Here is a 14,117-nt window from a genome sequence, read left to right on the forward strand (position 1 = left end):
GAATCCAGAAAAGAAAGCAAATAGAATGAATGTGATGAAGAGTTGTTTGGAAGTGACAAAGAACTCTTTGAATGACCAGAGATTAAGGAATCTCTGCCTTTTTGGAATGTCTTAGAAGTGAACATGAGCTGTCTTCTTATAGGGGAAGACATCTCCTGAAATGGCATAAACAAGACTAGCGAAACCTGTTTGCAATGGAGGGTTTCCCCTTTTGGGGTTGAAGGCTTTGGACCCCTGGTTAATAGAGTGTGCCTGTGCAGACCTGCTCTGACTTTGTGAGTTGGTGAGCATGAGTTGGTGAGACGAGTCCTTGGACATGACTGGTTACTGTTTCTCGATTTCCTCATTTTACAGCTTTTCATCCGATGAACCTTTCAACCTTTTAAGCTCTTTGCATATTAATCATTTTATTTATCCTTGGGCTACCCCCGTCGTCAGCCCCCCAAGTCAGAGGTTTTTGGGGTAGTATGCTCAAAGACTTCTGACTTTTATGCATGTCTTTTAAAGGCTTCAAGGGTTCGTTGCTTGGAGGCTTGAAAGGTTTGAGGCAGTTACTTTTTTGAATTTTGAATTTGAAACGATTTGACAGTTGATTTGATTGACATGTGTCAGGCGGCGGTTTTGCAGGAACCATTTATTTACCTTTATTACCCCTGCTTTAATATCTTATTTATTTTAAAGTTGTAAAATTTCTTCATTTTACTTACAATCATTCACAGTTTCCTTCTTCAGGTTAGTTTCTCTTCTCCATTTTCGTTTTTACTTTGTTGAATCATGGGTGCCCTTAAGGATTTAGCGAGGTCATTCTCTCGAATGACACAAGAGGAAGTAGACCTGTTTTGTCTTGAATATGGTATTGATAAAAAATTTAATCCAACTGCCCCTGCTTGCGATGTGTCTGTTGACAAACCAAATCCTGGTTCGATTGCTTTGTATTGTCGTCACTTTCAGTGGTCTAATCTTCGTTACCCTTTTTCGTTTTTCGTTTTGAACTTGCTTGAGTATTATCGTGTTTCTTTTGGGCAAGTTCATCCGAAGGGGATGGCTAGGGTTTTGCACTTTGAAATGTTGTGTCGTGCTCTTGGGTATGATCCCTCTTTGTTGCTTTTTCGGAGATTTTTTCGTTTAGCCAAAAATGGTGATTGGTTCACCTTTGAGACATCAAAGGTTGATACTTGTCTTATTTCATCCATGGTTACAACGCTTGGGTCCTGGAAGGATCGGTTTTTCTGGGTTTCTGACTCTATCGTTCCTTTCAAAATGGTGTGGAGGCATCCGGATGCTGTTCTTAATGATCCGGAGCCTTCTGAATCAGAGTTGAACGATGCTTTTCTTTCAGCCATTCGGGGGTGCCCTTCGAGGGTTCGTCCCTTTCCCGAACATTTGTTAGTGCTTTTAGGGGTTAGTAATATTTGGGGAAAAGCCGATCGGGATCCGCTGTTAATGAGAAATGGCATTGGTATGCATTTTTTCCCTTATGCCTTTTCTTATTTTACTTTGCTTATGCCTTATTTTCTTTTGTTTTGTTTTTACCAGTTATGTCTGCTTTGGACTTTATCAAGAGTGACGACACGTCCGATGTTGTGTTTGAGGATGCCCCGTCTGTTCCGGGTGAGAATGTTGTGGTTAGGACTTCCGAGCAAAGGTTTGAGGGCACGGGTTATGTTAGTGTTGCCAACGTTAAGGGTTTTACCAAGTCTAATGCCCCCAAGTCTTCAACTCGCCGATCTTCTCGTCGTTTGCTGAAAGCTGGTCCTCAATCCACTTCTACTGAACCAGTTGATTTGACTGATGATATTGAAGTTTCGGAGGATCAAGTTGAAGCGGGTGTTGAACAGGACAAGGAGTTGGTTGTTCATGGTAAGAAGGTTCGAGGCAAGAAGGTTGTGCCTGTTCAGGAATCTTCAAGCAGGGACGTTGAAGGGTTGAACCCTGAAGGTATTTATGTGCCTGCTTGGCAAGTGAAGAATGATGACACCTTCAAGGATGCTGCTGTTTGTGAGGATGCTCTTAGTCATCTTGCTCCTCCTTCTGTGCGTGAAACCATTGCTGAGATGGATGATGACTTTATGTTGTCTCGCATGGTTTTAACCACCTGTAACCTTGCTGCCATGCTTCCCCAAGGGATTACTCGGTTTCGCCAAAGGATGCGGGAGTATGAGGATTTCTCTAAGAAGAAGGATAAGATGAAATCCTCCCTAGCATCAATGAAGAAGGAAATAGCTGGGTTTGCAGAGAAGGAAGCAGCGTGGAAGAAGGAGGTTGATGGTTTGAAAAAGATGCATGATATTGAGATGGGTGACCTGAGGAAGAGCTTTGAAGCTAACTTGTTGAAGTTGAAGGCTGATCGAGAGGCCTTAGCTGTCCAGCAGCAGGCTTTTCGTGAAGAAAAGGAAGGGTTGAAAGCTTCATTTAGTCAAGTGACTGCGGACAATCAATGGTTGATCGAGCATGGTTTCCAGCAGGTTGTGACTTATCTTTTGCATTCCAAGGAATTTAACTCTGCCCTTGGTGATGTTTACACCAAGCTTTTGAACCTGGGGAAGCATCAAGGCCTTACTGCTGGCTACAAACTTCATGAGTCTGGACAACCCTTGGAGAAGTCACCCATGTTTCGCCCCGAGGCTTCTGATATCTTCAAGGCTTCTGTTGAGCAGGTGGAGAGGCTAACTTACCCTTTCATTCATGAAGTATCATCTTGCTTTGGTAAGCCTTTGTCTGTTTTACAGGAATTGAAGCCTGAGGGGTTGAATGAGAAAGTTTGTGCTGAGGTTTTGGGTTCCTTGTCAAGGAAGAGGTCCTACTATGGGGATAGTGATGATACCCTTTCGAGTTTGCCTGAAGCTTCAAAGGATGCTGGTTTAGAGACCTCTGCGGTTGGTGGTGAAGAAGGTGCTAAGATGAAGAAGACTAAGAAAGCCAAAAAGTCTAAGGCTGAAGGTTCCAAGCCTTCTGATAACTGATATTTATTCGTAGCTTTCTTAGCAAACACTTAATGTCTGTAATGTTTTAAACAATGTTAGGTTTTTGGGAACCCTTAAGGTTCCTGTGGTTGGTTAGGCCTGTATGGCCATTGAACACTAGTTTTATTTGCAAGTCACTAGGGCTTGCTTTGACTACCTTCTGAAGGTCTTTTATGGCCTTCCTAACTATAATATGATGGTTGCTATGTTGTTGGTGTTATTTTTGTTTGCTCCATTTGCTTGGTTTGCCTTGTGAGGTTTCAACCCTTCAGGCTTTTTGTGTAGTTGTTAATGGGTTGAAGCCTTTAACCTTTCAAGCTTATTTTCTGTTGGCTTGAAATTTGGGTAGCTTTTGGTTTGGTTTGTATGTTTAGTTGATAAGTTTCTTTATCTTTGCCCCTTATTTTTATTTTCTTGTCTTGTCTTTGTTTACTTTGTCTTTATGTTTTTTACACTTTAAAGGGTTCAGTGCTGCAGTCACTTTACCTTAGTGTTTATCATCAAGACGTAGTATCTATCCTTTTCTTTATTTCGTTGTAGTTTGTTTGATTTCGTAAGTCTATTTATTGAGTATGTTTTTTAGACTTAAGGAACGATTGGTGTAGGCTGTTCAAACCTGTCTATGAGACATTCTTGTTTTTTCTTAACAAATCTCATGGAGTTGTATTGATCTAGGAACTCACCCCTTATATAGGTCCATTCAACCCTTGAACCTATTGAGCGATATGGCCTGGGAGCTCATCCCCTTACATGGCCCTTGCCATGGAGTTTTTTGCTAGGTTCTCAACCTGATATTAGGATAGAAAGACAAGTTTGATAAAATGACTTCATTCATTCAAGCAATATATGCTTTTACAAAAGGTTTTTGTTTTGATACAAACCAAACTTTCTAAACATAGAACTTTCTCAAGGTTTTTCCGTTCCAGTGCCTTGGGAGCCTCTTGCCTTCTAGATCTCCCAGCTTGTAGGACCCTCCTTTGTGTGCTTCGAGGATGGTGTATGGACCTTCCCATTTTGGGCCTAGTTTCCCTTGATTTTCTTTTTTGCTGGCTTCGTTGTTTCTGAGGACTAGATCCCCAGGCCTGAATCGTTCGTTCTTGACCTTCTTGTTGTAGTAGGCTTCCATCTTTTGCTTGTATTTGGCTTCTTGTATTGCTGCTTGATCCCGGGCCTCCTCTAGGAGTTGTAAGTTCAACATGGTCTCTTGTGTGTTTACCTCGGGATCCATGTTGACAATTCGTTGGGTTACAACTCCTATTTCAGCGGGGATTACGGCTTCGGATCCAAATACCAAGCTGTAAGGTGTCTTTTTGTGACTTGCTTTTTCTGTTGTTCTGATTGCCCATAGAACGCTAGGCAATTCTTCCAGCCAATTACTTTCATATCTCCCCAATCTTGTTTTGATGCCTTCCACTATGCTTCTGTTGGTCCTTTCAACCTGGCCGTTTGACTGCGGGTAAGCCACTGAGCTGAAGATTTGGTTGATCCTGTACTCCTTGCACCAAAGGCTGAAGGGTTTCTCGGCGAATTGTTTCCCATTATCGGTGACAATTACCCCTGGCAGCCCATAGCGGCAGATGATATTTTCCCAAACAAAGTCTATGACTTGCTTTCCTGTGATCTTGGCAAGGGGTTTAACCTCTGGCCATTTGCTGAAGTAGTCAATTGCTACCAACAAGAATTTTACTCCCCCTTTGCTTGGAGGGAATGGTCCAACAATGTCCATTCCCCATTTATGGAATGACCATGCTGAGGTTATGGGGACCAAGTCATGTTTGGGACTTTTTGGTATTGGGGAGTGGATTTGACAGGCATCACATTTCTTCAATTGCTCGACGGTGTCACGATGCATTGAAGGCCAGAAATATCCCAGGTTCATGAGCTTTGCAACCACCGACCTAGCTCCAAAATGAGCTCCGCATATTCCTTCATGCACTTCCTTAACCAAATACTTGCTTTGTTCAGGGCCCACACACCTTAGCAATGGTGCAAGGTAACCTTTTTTATAGAGAGTTTCTCCTTGCAACACATATTGTCTTGCTTTGATCTTTACCCTTTCAGCTTCCGTTTGATCATTAGGCAGTTCATTGTCTTGAAGGAATTTTTTGATAGGAGTCATCCAATTTGGATCTTCCTCGGTGACCACATCTTGCACTTCCAATTCATCAATCGACCGGGCCTTTAACACTTCAACCAACACATTTTTTGTGAGGTGGGCGAACGTGAGAGATGCCAATTTGCTCAAGGCATCGGCCTTTTTGTTTTGGGATCTTGGAATCTGTTTGATGTTGCATGCCTGGAAGGTGTTCATTAACTCCTTAGATTTTTCTTTGTACTTTCTCATGTTGGGCTCCTTGGCGACATAGCTGTCATTAACTTGGCTTGATACTAGTAGTGAATCAGTGAACACTTCAAGCTTTTTGACTTTCATTTCTTTGGCCAGCCGTAGACCGGCGATCAGTGCTTCGTATTCAGCCTCGTTATTGGTGGTCTGAAAATTAAAACGGAGAGCATACGTGAATTCTAGCCCCTCAGGGTTGATTAGGACTAAACCAGCTCCTGACCCTTCAACGCTTGAAGCCCCGTCAGTGAATAATTTCCAGGCTTCAGGGTTGGAGGGTTCAGCGGTTGTGGTGTTTACTTCTTCAATTGTTTGGCTTGGGACTTCGACTAGGAAATCAGCCAGGACCTGAGCTTTGATGGCTTTTCGTGGGACGTAGGTGATGTTATGTTCACCTAGTTCCACTGCCCATTTTGCCAACCTTCATGAGTTCTCAGGTTTTTCAAGCACATTCTTGACAGGTTGGTCAGTGACCACTTGTATAGGATGTGCTTGGAAGTATCTTCTAAGCCTTCTGGCTGTTTGGACCAGGGCTAGGGCGAGTTTTTCAAGGGGAGGATATTTGGTTTCAGCTAGTTTTAGAGTTTTGCTGAAAAAATAAACGGGTACCTGAGCCTTGTCTCTTTCAATAGTGAGAACTGCACTGATGGCTTCGTCGGCAACTGAAAGGTACACCGATATGAGCTCTCCAGTTTCTGGTGCTGCGATATCAGGTAGGGAAGCTAAGTGCTGCTTCATTTGATTGAAAGCTTCTTCAGCTTCATCGGTCCATCTGAAATCTTTTTTATCTGAGCAGTTCTTGAGCGTTTTGTAGAATGGTAGAGACCTTTCGGCCAATTTTGAGGTAAAACGCTTCAAGGCTGCAAGCTTCCCGTTCAAGCTTTCAACCTCCTTCTTGGTTCTCGGTGGTTTAGCTTCAAGGACAGCTTTTACCTTGTTAGGGTTGGCTTTGATACTTTGCTTTCCAACGATGTGACCCAGGAATTTTCCTTCATCAAATCCAAACGAGCATTTTTCCGGGTTAAGCTTCATGTTGATCTTTCTAAGGTTTTTGAAGGTTTCTTGGATATCGTCAAGCATTTGGTATTCCGTTTTGCTTTTGATCACCAGGTCATCGACATATGCCTCCATGTTTCTACCAATTTGGTTTTCAAAGGCCTTATCGACGAGTCGTTGGTAGGTTGCACCCGCATTCTTGAGGCCAAAAGGCATCTTTTGGTAACAAAAAATGCCCTTGTCTGTGTGGAAAGCTGTTTTTTCTTCATCCTCCTTCTTCATGAGGATTTGGTGATAACCTTTGTATGCATCGAGAAAACATTTAAACGGATACCCTGTGAGAGAATCAACCTTGAGATCAATTTCTGGGAGCGGGTAGCAATCCTTGGGACAAGCCTTGTTAAGATCTTTAAAATCTATACACATTCTCCAAGAGTTGTCAGGTTTTCTGACCATAACAGGATTTGCAATCCATGATTGGTACTTGACCTCTCGGAGAATGCCAGCTGATACAAGCTTTTCAACCTCTTGGCAAGCTGCCAGGCTTCTCTCGGGTGCCAGGCTTCTTTTCTTTTGAACCACCGGCTTGACATTGGGTGGTATCCTTAACTCGTGTTCAGCAATGTTTCGGGGGATCCCAGTCATATCTTCAGGAGACCAGGCGAACACATCACTGTGATGCTTCAGCAGCTTTTCAAGGTATGAAAGAGTCTCTTGGGAAAGGTTGGGGTTGACCCTTATTCGTTGCTCAGGGTATTTAGGGTTGATGACTAACCCTTGCTTGTCTTTCTCACCATTCGAACTTTCCCCTTCGATTAGATAAGCTTCCTGAGAGGGTTGAAGGGTTGCAATTCCTCTTTCAGTGGGAAATTTGACAGTGCCATTGTCACACCCCCAAAATCCACCTGCGGATAACACCCGCTTTGAGGGCGTGACTGACCAGGATCCAGCCACCAATTATACTAAGCATTGGTTAATAATAAAGTAATTGCTATCTAACGTAGTTAGCAACATCGTGGTTTAAGTTCGATAGTGAGTTTAAACAAAACAGCGGAAGCATAAACCAAATAGTTTTAAAAGATAGTTCATGGTTCAAGATAAATAAAACCCAACACACGGGTTTTGACGATCACTACACATTCCCAAGCAGCAGCTCCTCAGTCACTGGTTACCTGCAAAGCATGCATTAAGGGGTCAACAATAATGCTGAGTGAGTTCACTAGTTGTCCAGTTTTAATTACCAAAAACTTGTTTCACCAGTTAATTTATCCGTTTATACATGCCATGGGGAGCTACCCCAAAAGTTAGCGACTAAACTGTTTTTCCAATACCGAACACTAGGTAACCGTTTGCGTTTCCGCAGGATGCCCCGATGTCAATGTTCTATCATCATTGATGGATGCCTGAGTACATTAGTTCACGACCGATCCCATACCATGGCACGGTGTGAGGTTGGTAAAACCTAAATAGCGCTATCAACTAATAACCCGTTCGCCTGGCCCCGGCGACTAATCGGTATTATGTAGTAGGGACTTGAGTGATAGAGTTTCGTTTAGTGCCGTTAGTTGCAATCCGTATAAACAGTAATTAACCAAAGGTTCCCAATAACAAGGGAAGAAAAGTAAGTTGTATCCCTCATAGGGGATAGTGTTGTTTGTAGTTCCGTTTCCCAAACCACCGGGAACGCATGCTTTAGGTTGTGAACTCACCTTGGGTTGCTCGGTAGATATTTTACTTCGTCAAACACGTTGGTCACCACGTCCTAGTATGGTTACCAAATATAGGTCAAGTTGGGGTACAAGTAATCACGTATAGCAAACACGTATGGACACACTTAGAATGCATACAATCAAACAGTTGGGGTATTGGGCCTAAACAGTAACAGATACACAAGCAGTCCCATTAGCAGATAATACAACAAGCTCTTTGGCCCAATAACAACCCAGTCGAGACAAGGGTTCATGGTTTCGAGTCGCAACTAAGGATTGCGACTCGCAATCTCGGTTTCGGCCCGTCATGCTTTGGTTCCGAGTCGAAACCAGAGATTCCGACTCGCAGCCTTTGTTTCGGTTCATCATGAGCTGCTTGCGAGTCGCAACCGGGAGATCTCGACAATTCACGTTGTGGTCTCGAGTCGCAACCGAGGGTTCCGACTCGCAACCACTGTTGCGTGCACCCGAATCCTTCTAGAACCTGTGCAGATGTACTATCCAATAATATTGCATTTTCATGAGACAAAATGTACTATCCAGTAACATTTCACTAACATGTTTTGTTGTCTAACCCTTGTCTAAAATGGATTAAACACACATATTTTTGAATATTCAAACCATCTTCAAACTGTTCATCATAGATCATAATACATATTCATCATCAACTCATTTAATTCATCATGCAATATTCTCATTTAACAAGAATCTATGTATGCTATTTTCTGTCCGAATATGTGTCATGGTCATAACATTATCAAAATCCTAATCTAACATCATTTACTAACAATGTTAACCATCAAGTTTCCATATCCAATCATATCCTTCATTTAAGAACAAGCAAAGTTACATGTTCAAAACAACAATTAACCAGGGACATTATTAACAACATACGGTTTCATTTTTGATTTCTAACAACATACACATCATCAAAGACATTACTCATTTACAAAAACAATCAAGAAACATAATAATCATCTAAGATCCACTAACCGGTTGATGAGGTTCAAGGGTGAGAATGAAGCTTCTAAACGGGTGCACGTGAGAGTCGATCCGAGAGCTCGGTTCCGAGTAGAAGGAAGAAGATGATGGTGGATGTTGATGTTTGTAGGGTTTTGGAGAGGAAGGATGAGAGTGAGTGAGAGGAGTGGGAGTGTTTGCAAAAAGGGTGTGAAGGTTTGCCATTCCATCGGGTTTTATAAGGTTCCAATGGTGCTTAGGGGTTCCGACTTTGGGCTTCTCGGTCACAAGGCCCAAACTGACCCATGGGTTACTGTTCACTCGAGACCGGGTGGTCTCGAGTCGGGCTTGGGGTCTCGGGTTGGTTGTGGTTTCGGCTCACTAGTAATATACACCTATATATATATAACGTACATACAACATATAATCACAGAAAATCCATAGTTTCCATTTAATAATATATGTACACGCTAAGTTACATCAAGAAGGTTTCCCCGGGAAAATCCGAAGTGTCACATTATCCCCAAGTTTTAGGAACTTTTGTCCCGAAAGTTAAGGCAGTCACTGTCAAGCTAGTATAAGTGAGAACGTTTCAACGAGGTGTCACATCATCCCCCCGTTAGTTTGGAATTTCGTCCCGAAATTCGGTTGTAGCTTCAGTGCTGGGGTTTTCGTTTGGGAACAACTGGGGATACTTGTGCTTCATCTGGTCTTCCCGCTCCCAGGTAAACTCTGGGCCACGTCGCGAGTTCCAACGGACTCGTACAAGAGGGATTTGGCTACGTTTGAGGGTTTTGATCTCTCGATCCGTGATTTCAATCGGTTCCTCAGTAAAGTGTAGCTGTTCATCAATAGTTAGTTCCTTGAAAGGAATTACGAGCGTTTCATCTGATAGACACTTCTTCAGATTGGATACGTGAAATACGTTGTGTACCGCACTCAGCTCTTCAGGCAGGTTCAATCTATAAGCAACCTTACCAATTTTCTCGGTAATTTCGAATGGTCCAATATATCGCGGATTAAGCTTGCCCCGTTTACCAAAGCGAACCACACCCTTCCAGGGTGAGACTTTAAGTAGAACCCGGTCACCGACCTGGAATTCCAATGGTTTCCTACGCTTATCAGCGTAACTCTTCTGACGGTCACGAGCTGCCGCCATGCGTTGTCTGATCTGGGCAATCTTTTCCGTTGTGTCCACCACCATCTATGGGCCCGTGATTTGACTATCACCAACTTCCGCCCAGCAGAGAGGTGATCGGCATTTACGACCGTACAATGCCTCGAAAGGTGCTGCCTGAATACTAGTGTGGTAGCTGTTGTTATAAGAGAACTCTACTAGCGGTAGGTGCTTCTCCCAATTCTTGCCAAAATCGATCACACACGCTCTAAGCATGTCTTCTAGAGTCTGGATGGTGCGTTCGGACTGTCCATCCGTTTGCGGGTGATAAGCGGTGCTCATGTCCAAACGTGAGCCAAAGGATTTGTGCATAGCTTGCCACAATTCCGAAGTAAAACGAGCGTCTCGGTCGGAAATAATTGAGGTTGGCACCCCGTGCCTCGAAACTACTTCCTTTAAGTAAATCTCCGCCAAGGTAGAAAACTTGTCTGTTTCTTTAATAGCCAGAAAGTGCGCGGACTTGGTCAATCGATCTACTATTACCCAAATAGTATCATTTCCGCGTTGAGACCTAGGTAGCCCTGTAACAAAATCCATGGAAATTTGCTCCCATTTCCATTTCGGGATTTCTGGTTGTTGGAGTAGGCCTGCTGGCTTCTGGTATTCTGTCTTGACTCTCGCGCAAGTCAAACATTTGCTGACATATGTTGCTATGTGGGCCTTCATGCCAGGCCACCAATATGTAGTCTTCAAGTCGTGGTACATCTTGTCCGAACCAGGATGTACTGAGTAGCGGGACTTGTGGGCTTCGTCCATCACGAGTTCACGTAAACCTCCAAAGAGTGGAACCCAAATGCGCCCTGTTACATAGTAAGCGCCATCTTCTTTCTGTTCTAGTTGCTGTCTCGATCCTCGCACAGACTCAGCCCTGATGTTTTCCGGTTTCAATGCTTCGACTTGAGCATGTCGGATCTGGGTAGGGAGGTTAGACTGGATGGTAAGTTGCAATGCTCGCACGCGCTTTGGTATAGTGTCCTTTCGGCTGAGGGCGTCTGCCACGACATTGGCCTTGCCCGGATGGTATTTGATGGCGCATTCGTAGTCATTCAAGAGTTCGACCCAGCGGCGCTGTCGCATGTTCAATTCCTTTTGCCTAAAGATATGCTCGAGACTCCTGTGATCGGTGTAAATAGTGCACTTGGTACCGTACAGGTAATGTCTCCATATCTTAAGAGCAAAGATCACTGCTCCCAGTTCCAAATCATGCGTAGTGTAGTTTCTTTCATGCGTCTTGAGTTGTCGGGAGGCGTAGGCAATAACTTTCTCGCGTTGCATCAACACGCAACCGAGCCCATGGATAGACGCATCGCAGTAAACTACAAAGTCGTCAGTGCCTTCAGGCAACGAGAGAATAGGAGCGCTACAGAGGTTATCCTTTAGCCTTTGAAAGGCCGACTCCTGAGCTTCATTCCACTTGTAAACAATGCCTTTCTGAGTAAGAGTTGTGAGGGGTTGTGCAACCTTTGAGAATCCTTTGATGAATCTGCGGTAGTATCCAGCCAATCCCAAGAATTGGCGAACTTCGGTCGGAGTCTTGGGTGTAGGCCAATTCTTTATCGAGTCGATCTTAGCGGGGTCGACGTGAATTCCGTCCTTGTTGACCACATGCCCAAGGAAATGGACCTCTCGAAGCCAAAAGTCACACTTCGAGAATTTGGCGTACAATTGCTCATTGCGCAAGAGTTCGAGGATGAGGCGTAGGTGTCGTTCATGCTCTTCTTGACTTTTCGAGTAGATCAGGATGTCGTCGATAAACACAATCACGAATTTGTCGAGGTAAGGCTTGCACACTCGGTTCATGAGATCCATGAAAACCGCAGGTGCGTTAGTCATTCCAAAAGGCATAACGAGGAACTCGTAATGACCATAACGAGTCCTGAACGCAGTCTTAGAGATGTCTTCATTACGAACTCTCAGCTGATGATAGCCTGATCGCAGGTCAATCTTAGAGTAGTAGCTCGATCCTTGCAACTGATCGAATAGGTCGTCGATGCGCGGGAGAGGGTAACGATTCTTGATGATAACCTTGTTCAACTCACGATAGTCGATGCACATTCGGAATGTGCCATCCTTCTTCTTGACAAAGAGTACTGGTGCTCCCCCAGGGTGATGAACTAGGACGGATAAATCCTTTATCCAAAAGTTCCTGTAGTTGCGTAGAGAGTTCTTTCAGTTCTGCAGGGGCTAGACGGTAAGGTGCACGAGCTATGGGTGCTGCTCCAGGAGCTAGCTCGATTTGGAATTCGACCTGACGGTGGGGAGGGAGTCCAGGTAGTTCCTCAGGAAATACCTCGGGATAATCACGTACTACAGGAAAATCTTCAATCCTCTTTTCCTTTTCGTGGGTGTCGGTGACGAGTGCTAGGATAGCGGTGTGTCCTTTTTGTAAACACTTCTGGGCTTTTAAAAGCGAGATAATGCCTGTGACTTCTCCACCTTTGTTGCCTTGGACGATGAGGGGTTGGCCAGAACGACGAGGTATACGAACTGCTTTCTCTTGACAGAGGATCTCAGCGCGATGTTTGGATAACCAATCCATACCGATGACAACGTCGAAGCTTCCAAGCTTGACAGGGAAAAGATCGATACTAAACGTGTGGCCAGACAATTCTAGTGTGCAGTCGTGGATCACGTGCGTGGCCTCGATGTTCCTACCATTAGCTATTTCGACGACGTGCTTAGAACTTAATAACGCAGGCGGGTGCTTAAGTTTCTTACTAATGCGAAGGGATACATAACTGGCATCGGCACCGGAATCAAATAACACAGAAACATAACGATCATCAAGTAGGAACTTACCCGCCACGACGTTGGGGTCGTTCCTTGCTTCTCCAGCTCCAATCACGAAAGCTCTTCCCCTTGCACCATTCCCAGCATTGTTGTTTTGCTCATTGTTCCCAGCTCCCTGATTGTTGTTGCGATTCTGATTCAGTTCAGGGCAATCCTTTCGCATGTGCCCTGTTGCCCCGCATTTAAAACAAGCTCGGTTGTTTCCCTGCTGCTGTTGCTGTTGAGGTTGTTGCTGATTCTGCCTTGCTGGGAACTGACTTCTACAATCCTTGGCTTCGTGCCCCATCTTGTGGCATCGCTGACACTGGCCCTTGTTACATGCCCCATTGTGGTGCCTGTTACACTTGTTGCACTTAGGGTAGCTTCCCCGGTAGCCACCCTGTTGCTGAGTGCCTTTGTTGTTGTCAGTTTTCCTTTGCTGGGCTGGGGCCTGAGTAGAGTTAGCATCCTTGCCCTGATTTCCATCCCACTTTCGTTTACCATCACTAGAAGTTCCTTCCGCAGCACTGATCCTTTTGGGCAACCTGCATTCCTCCACAGCCTGGTTGATGAGTTTGTGGGCAAGACGGACCACAGGCTGTATGGTAGTGAGGTTGGCCGAAGTTACATGGCTTCTGATTTCGGGGACTAAGCCTTTGATGTACAATTCGATCCTTCGGTACATGGGTCGGGACATGTTTGGACAAAGAGCAGCATAGTCGTTGGACAGCTTGGTGTAGGTCTCAATCTCTGACCCAACCATCTTGAGTTCATAGTACTCGTCCTCGAGTTTGTGGATATCATCCCTGTGACAGTACTCTTCCTTGATCATATCCTTGAAATCTTCCCATGCAGTAGCGTTAGCAGTCTCCAAACCAAGGATTTGAATTTGCGCCTTCCACCACGAAAGTGTGCTTCCCTCAAGAGTACCAGTAGCAAATTTCACCCAATTAGCAGGGGGACACTCGCAGACAGCGAAGACAGCTTCGACCTTCTCGATCCAGTGCAGAAGACCTATGGCACCCTCAGTGCCACTGAATGGAAGAGGCTTGCAATCCATGAAGGTCTTGAAGGTACAGACACGTGGTTGCACAGGCGCAGGCTGACCTGTTGTGAGGAGTGAAGCGAAATAGGTTTAGAGGCGAAAAGACGATGTGGCGGTAGGATCTAAACATCCTAAAACAACGAGCTTACCTATAGGG

Source organism: Helianthus annuus, chromosome 14 (assembly GCF_002127325.2).
Source record: "Helianthus annuus cultivar XRQ/B chromosome 14, HanXRQr2.0-SUNRISE, whole genome shotgun sequence".
NCBI classification, from domain to species: Eukaryota; Viridiplantae; Streptophyta; class Magnoliopsida; order Asterales; family Asteraceae; genus Helianthus; species Helianthus annuus.